Consider the following 7,791-nt stretch of genomic DNA (forward strand, 5'->3'; position numbering starts at 1 on the left):
CGTCCAACCCCTGTATACCACATCGCTCCAATTCACTCTATTCCTTGCCCTCCTTACACCCTCCTGCATGTTCAGGCCCCGATCACACAAAATCTTTTTCACTCCATCTTTCCACCTCCAATTTGGTCTCCCTCTTCTCTTCGTTCCCTCCACCTCCGATACATATATCCTCTTGGTCAATCTTTCCTCACTCATTCTCTCCATGTGCCCAAACCATTTCAAAACACCCTCTTCTGCTCTCTCAACCACGCTCTCTTTATTTCCACACATCTCTCTTACCCTTACGTTACTTACTCGATCAAACCACCTCACACCACACATTGTCCTCAAACATCTCATTTCCAGCACATCCATCCTCCTGCGCACAACTCTATCCATAGCCCACGCCTCGCAACCATACAACATTGTTGGAACCGCTATTCCTTCAAACATACCCATTTTTGCTTTCCGAGATAATGTTCTCGACTTCCACACATTTTTCAAGGCTCCCAAAATTTTCGCCCCCTCCCCCACCCTATGATCCACTTCCGCTTCCATGGTTCCATCCGCTGCCAGATCCACTCCCAGATATCTAAAACACTTCACTTCCTCCAGTTTTTCTCCATTCAAACTCACCTCCCAATTGACTTGACCCTCAACCCTACTGTACCTAATAACCTTGCTCTTATTCACATTTACTCTTAACTTTCTTTTTCCACACACTTTACCAAACTCAGTCACCAGCTTCTGCAGTTTCTCACATGAATCAGCCACCAGCGCTGTATCATCAGCGAACAACAACTGACTCACTTCCCAAGCTCTCTCATCCCCAACAGACTTCATACTTGCCCCTCTTTCCAGGACTCTTGCATTTACCTCCCTAACAACCCCATCCATAAACAAATTAAACAACCATGGAGACATCACACACCCCTGCCGCAAACCTACATTCACTGAGAACCAATCACTTTCCTCTCTTCCTACACGTACACATGCCTTACATCCTCGATAAAAACTTTTCACTGCTTCTAACAACTTGCCTCCCACACCATATATTCTTAATACCTTCCACAGAGCATCTCTATCAACTCTATCATATGCCTTCTCCAGATCCATAAATGCTACATACAAATCCATTTGCTTTTCTAAGCATATAAATATATATATGAGAGTTGGGGTGAGAGAGTATCATTAAATTTTAGGGAGAATATATATAAATATATAAATATATATATATATATATATATATATATATATATATATATATATTTTTTTTTTTTTTTTTTTTTTGTACTTTGTCGCTGTCTCCCGCGTTTGCACACCACCTCGACCAAAACACCCTATATCTGCCACTCTATCATCAAACACATTCAACAAACCTTCAAAATACTCACTCCATCTCCTTCTCACATCACCACTACTTGTTATCACCTCCCCATTTGCGCCCTTCACTGAAGTTCCCATTTGCTCCCTTGTCTTACGCACTTTATTTACCTCCTTCCAGAACATCTTTTTATTCTCCCTAAAATTTAATGATACTCTCTCACCCCAACTCTCATATATATATATATATGCATATTATATATATTATGATATATATATAATTTTATAAATATATATATATATATATATATATATATATATATATATATATATATATATATATATATATATATATATATATATATATATGGACCCTACAGGCTTCAGCAGCTGATCACCGTCAACTGTACGTCCCACGGCGCCAGGCCTGCCCCAAACCTCACCTTCTACATCAACGACGAGTCTGTTGACCCTACTTGGGACAGTCGGGAGCTGGTGTTTGTGAACGAGACGTCGGGGTTGGAGACGGCCGTGAAGAGCCTGCAGTTTCCCCTGCGGCTGACCATGGTGCAGCTGGACGGTCTGCAAGTGAAGTGTGTGGCGTCCATCCCCGAAATGTACTGGCTGAGCAGCGAGACGACCCTCTCTGTTGAGTTACCCCACAACTATAGCCACCTGTTCGGCTCACAGGGGTCTGTGTCGTACAGCAGCAGTCAGAAGACAGCAACCCACACGCCTCTTCTTTCTACTCTAGTCTTTCTCGCCAGCCGTCTCCTGTGGTAGCTGGTTGCATTCTCTGAACTCCCTTCCTATGTTGTATTCATTCTTCCTAATTTTATCACTCATCCTTATAATCTCTCATAATCCTTTTTTTTATTAGCGATAGTCTTTTTTTTTTCGTTGCACTCCACTTTCTTGAGATTTAGTTTTTTCTTATCTAGGTCTTTTCCTTTTTCTTATGTTTTACTAATTCTAATTTTGTCACTGATCCTTATAATCCCTTATAACCCTTTCTTTATCAGCGAAATGTATTTCAATTTCACTCTCCTTCCTCTGGATATATATATGTATATATATATATATATATATATATATATATATATATATATATATATATATATATATATATATATATTTATATTATCCCTGGGGATAGGGGAGAAAGAATACTTCCCACGTATTCCCTGCGTGTCGTAGAAGGCGACTAAAAGGGGAGGGAGCGGGGGGCTGGAAATCCTCCCCTCTCATTTTTTTTTGATTTTCCAAAAGAAGGAACAGAGAACGAGGCCAGGTGAGGATATTCCCTCAGAGGCCCAGTCCTCTGTTCTTAACGCTACCTTGCTAACGCGGGAAATGGCGAATAGTATGAAAGAAAGATATATATATATATATTTATATCTTTATTTTTTATTATACTTCGTCGCTGTCTCCCGCGTTTGCGAGGTAGCGCAAGGAAACAGACGAAAGAAATGGCCCAACCCCCCCCCCCCCATACACATGTATATACATACGTCCACACACACAAATATACATACCTACACAGCTTTCCATGGTTTACCCCAGACGCTTCACATGCCTTGATTCAATCCACTGACAGCACGTCAACCCAGTATACCACAACGCTCCAATTCACTCTATTCCTTGCCCTCCTTTCACCCTCCTGCATGTTCAGGCCCCGATCACGCAAAATATTTTTCACTCCATCTTTTCACCTCCAATTTGGTCTCCCTCTTCTCCTCGTTCCCTCCACCTCCGACACATATATCCTCTTGGTCAATCTTTCCTCACTCATTCTCTCCATGAGACCAAACCATTTCAAAACACCCTCTTCTGCTCTCTCAACCACGCTCTTTTTATTTCCACACATCTCTCTTACCCTTACGTTACTTACTCGATCAAACCACCTCACACCACACATTGTCCTCAAACATCTCATTTCCAGCACATCCATCCTCCTGCGCACAACTCTATCCATAGTCCACGCCTCGCAACCATACAACATTGTTGGAACCACTATTCCTTCCCATTTTTGCTTTCCGAGATAATGTTCTCGACTTCCACACATTCTTCAAGGCTCCCAGAATTTTCGCCCCCTCCCCCACCCTATGATCCACTTCCGCTTCCATGGTTCCATCCGCTGCCAGATCCACTCCCAGATATCTAAAACACTTCACTTCCTCCAGTTTTTCTCCATTCAAACTCACCTCCCAATTGAATTGACCCTCAACCCTACTGTACCTAATAACCTTGCTCTTATTCACATTTACTCTTAACTTTCTTCTTTCACGCACTTTACCAAACTGAGTCACCAGCTTCTGCAGTTTCTCACATGAATCAGCCACCAGCGCTGTATCATCAGCGAACAACAACTGACTCACTTCCCAAGCTCTCTCATCCCCAACAGACTTCATACTTGCCCCTCTTTCCAAAACTCTTGCATTCACCTCCCTAACAACCCCATCCATAAACAAATTAAAAAACCATGGAGACATCACACACCCCTGCCGCAAACCTACATTCACTAAGAACCAATCACTTTCCTCTCTTCCTACACGTACACATGCCTTACATCCTCGATAAAAACTTTTCACTGCTTCTAACAACTTGCCTCCCACACCATATATTCTTAATACCTTCCACAGAGCATCTCTATCAACTCTATCATATATATATATATATATATATATATATATATATATATATATATATATATATATATATATATATATATATATATATACATATATATCCCTGGGGATAGGGGAGAAAGAACACTTCCAACGCATTCCTCATGTGTCGTAGAAGGCGACTGAAGGGGGCGGGAGCGGGGGGCTGGAAACCCTCCACTCCTTGTATTCTAACTTTCTAAAAGTACCTCAGAATAGATCTACTAAACATTTCGCTTCAAATACACGAGTGACGTTATTTTCTCTTCCTTAGTTACATACACAGTTTACAGGTTATTCTCTGTGAAACATGTGCAAGTCTCTCTCCTCCTACTCCGCTGATCTATGACCTCCTGATCTCTGCTACCATTACAAACAGCCTCGTTAGGTCACAGTTGTCTGCTGATGTTGGAATTCCTCTGTGCAATTCTTTGTATTTTAAGATTTGACTTTTAGTTGATAAGAATTTGGAGAGGAGTCTACCTAACGGTAACAATGATTAAGAAATATACTATGTAAATATGCCGAACCTCGTGTATATGTTTTAGCTTCTTTAATCGGAGGAAAAAAATTGCTATTAATTCCCATAAAGACACATTCTTAACACGTCTGGTAATGAATGTCAGGGAAATAAGAACCATGACAAAGGCAATGACTCAGATTAATGGCCTTGATGATAAAGACAAAAATGAATCATATGACGACGTGGGACAAACACAAGTTCCTTTGATATGGTTAAAGCAGCTGGTGATTACTTCAAATGATGTTGAGGGAAAACAAAGAGAAAACCATGAGAATAACCTTTATTTTAGTGAGCTATCAAGAATTAATCTTGAATATGATAAACTTATGTCGGAGTTTAGTGAAGCTTGGGATGAATCTATGATATTTTGTTTGGAAAACGCAGCTGATGGATTCTTCTCTGTTCCTGAAACAATAGGTAAATCATCTTGTCCCAAATGGTACCGAACAACCCTGTATGAGTAACGACCCTATATGAGTGGCTCATAGAAGACGTCACTGCCTATCCAGCCAAGCCGAGTGGGAGAGCTATAACCGGAAGGCCACACCTGGGAAGGTGTCACCTGGTACGTCCGGCTGGCCGGCGGTGGCAAGATTGGGCTGGAGTCAAGAACAAATACCTAACTAAGGTTGTTTACCCAGGCCACCTCCCCTGCCTGCCTGCCCGACCACACCTGGGAAACATAAGGAGTAAGCGGGGATGCAGAACTTGCACCACGACAGAGGTGAGCTGTCTCCAGTCGCCATGGTAACTTGAGGAGAGAATGTTCGTGACCGGTGTTGGGAGGAGACCATATACTGCTCACCAGCCTTACGTATACAAGAGGTGTGGGGGCGGGTCGTCAACACAGCTCAGTAAACAATCAACAGTGGCGGTTATAGGCAGTTAGCTGAGAGTTCAATTGTAGCACTTAATCACTGTCATAATGGCCTTGTCTCCGCCTGACGGTCACTTGTTGTCACTGTTAGATTCGTGTGGTCCTCGACTAACCATCACTCGCTGTCGTTGTTAGAGTTGCCAGGTTACGGGCCCTTACCTGTAGACAGTCCGCTGTCTGATCTTGTCTTACAGGTCAAATATTGTTTAGAGACTCGTCAAGTAGTTGTCTGGCTCGGTCTCTTATGATAAGTAGTCTGCAATATGTATGCAGGTATGTTTAGCGTTAAACTTTCTGGTTATTGACCGTCCGTTATCAAACCAGAATCTGTACCTTACGGCAAAACATAAGAATCACGATATTTGCAACATGATAACATGTTAGACTTAATGACCATCAGCAGGTAAGGTCATCAAGCAGCACCATACATACGTCAGACAGTAACATCAGTTGTATAACAGGATGTATATATGTTGTTGGATTTAAGGGCTATCAGCTTGTGGTCATGAAGCCAGAATGTAAACCATAAGCTCAACATAAAATGATCATCCAGGTCCAGCAGGTAGCTGGAATTCGTGAGGATTTTTGGAGGGTTTTCGTGTTGTTGTGAGGAAGAGAAAGAGAGAAAGAGATGGAGAGGAGGAGGGTAACAAGTCCTGGTGTTCAACCCAGGTGCTCCATTGTCAGTCAAGCCAAATATCCAGAGTAATAGTAAAGTGGGTTAGTTTTGGGGTTTTAGGATCATCGACCGCCTGAGTCAGTAAGGTCAACAAGTTAGTCATAACCACCACTCAAATATTGTTAAACACCTTCACCTGTTAATGATGGCTGTAGGGCCATACACACTCACTAAATATTTGACCCATATACGTAATCCTATTTTTCCTTTTTTCTTTTTTTTTTCTACTTTCCGCTCTATCAACTGCTGGGGTCATAACTGTGCTAAACGTCAAACTGTAACCACTATGCAAATCATCTTAAACACATTTTCCAGGGGTTCAAGATCATTTTAAGACCATACACGTTCTCACTGCATATATGACCTTGTTCCTACGATCAATGTTTAAGTCTAACGGAGAGCGACCTATGGAAGGTCATTAGGTCACTAATCCTTTATATATTCCACTTTAAAGTCACCTAACAATCCTTTCAACGTATTATTGTCTAAATAGTTGGGACAGGGAAATATAGGAAGATGTACGTTAAAGGAAGACATATACAATGACAGAGTTACGTGCAGCGACGACAAGTAGGACAGACAAACCTGAGAAATGGTTATTGTTGATGATTTGAACAGTATTATTATTATTACCACACATCACCAGCACACCTTTGATGGCGCTCCTACACCTTCGTGGCTGCTGCACTCTACACAGGAGCAGGGGATGATGGCACATATCTATGAAGCGAAAAGGTTTTCGATGAGACTGTGCTATTTCTTCCCTTCCCTGGTCAATGATACAGCCTTTCCTCAAGGTTACTTGTCATTCCTGGTGTAACGACTTACGGGTTGAGTCCGGTAACACCTTTTCAATAATAGTATGTGACAGAGTGGAGTGACCAGGATGAACAGCGTGTTCTGCACCTCAACTGATTGATTGTATGATAAGAATATAGAGAATTACACACCATATATATCACTTGCTCTCTGGCCATCTCTCCTACTTACATAAGTATACTTATGTATATCTCGCTTTTTAAACCAGGTATTCCCAATCATCAGTCCTTTTTCAGCACATAAATCTACAAGCTCTTCACCATTTCCATTTACAACACTGAACACCCCATGTATACCAATTATTCCCTCAACTGCCACATTACTCACCTTTGCATTCAAATCACCCATCACTATAACCCGGTCTCGTGCATCAAAACCACTAACACACTCATTCAGCTGCTCCCAAAACACTTGCCTCTCTTGATCTTTCTTCTCATGCCCAGGTGCATATGCACCAATAATCACCCACCTCTCTCCATCAACTTTCAGTTTTACCCATATTAATCGAGAATTTACTTTTACACTCTATCACATACTCCCACAACTCCTGTTTCAGGAGTATTGCTACTCCTTCCCTTGCTCTTGTCCTCTCACTAACCCCTGACTTTACTCCCCAGACATTCCCAAACCACTCTTCCCCTTTACCCTTGAGCTTCGTTTCACTCAGAGCCAAAACATCCAGGTTCCTTTCCTCAAACATACTACCTATCTCTCCTTTTTTCACATCTTGGTTACATCCACACACATTTAGGCACCCCACTCTGAGCCTTCGAGGAGGATGAGCACTCCCCGCGTGACTCCTTCTTCTGTTTCCCATTTTAGAAAGTTAATACAAGGAGGGGAGGATTTCTGGCCCCCCGCTCCCGTCCCCTCTAGTCGCTTTCTACGACACGCGAGGAATACGTGGGAAGTATTCTTTCACCCC

Source organism: Panulirus ornatus, chromosome 42 (genome assembly GCF_036320965.1).
Source record: "Panulirus ornatus isolate Po-2019 chromosome 42, ASM3632096v1, whole genome shotgun sequence".
Classification (NCBI taxonomy): Eukaryota; Metazoa; Arthropoda; class Malacostraca; order Decapoda; family Palinuridae; genus Panulirus; species Panulirus ornatus.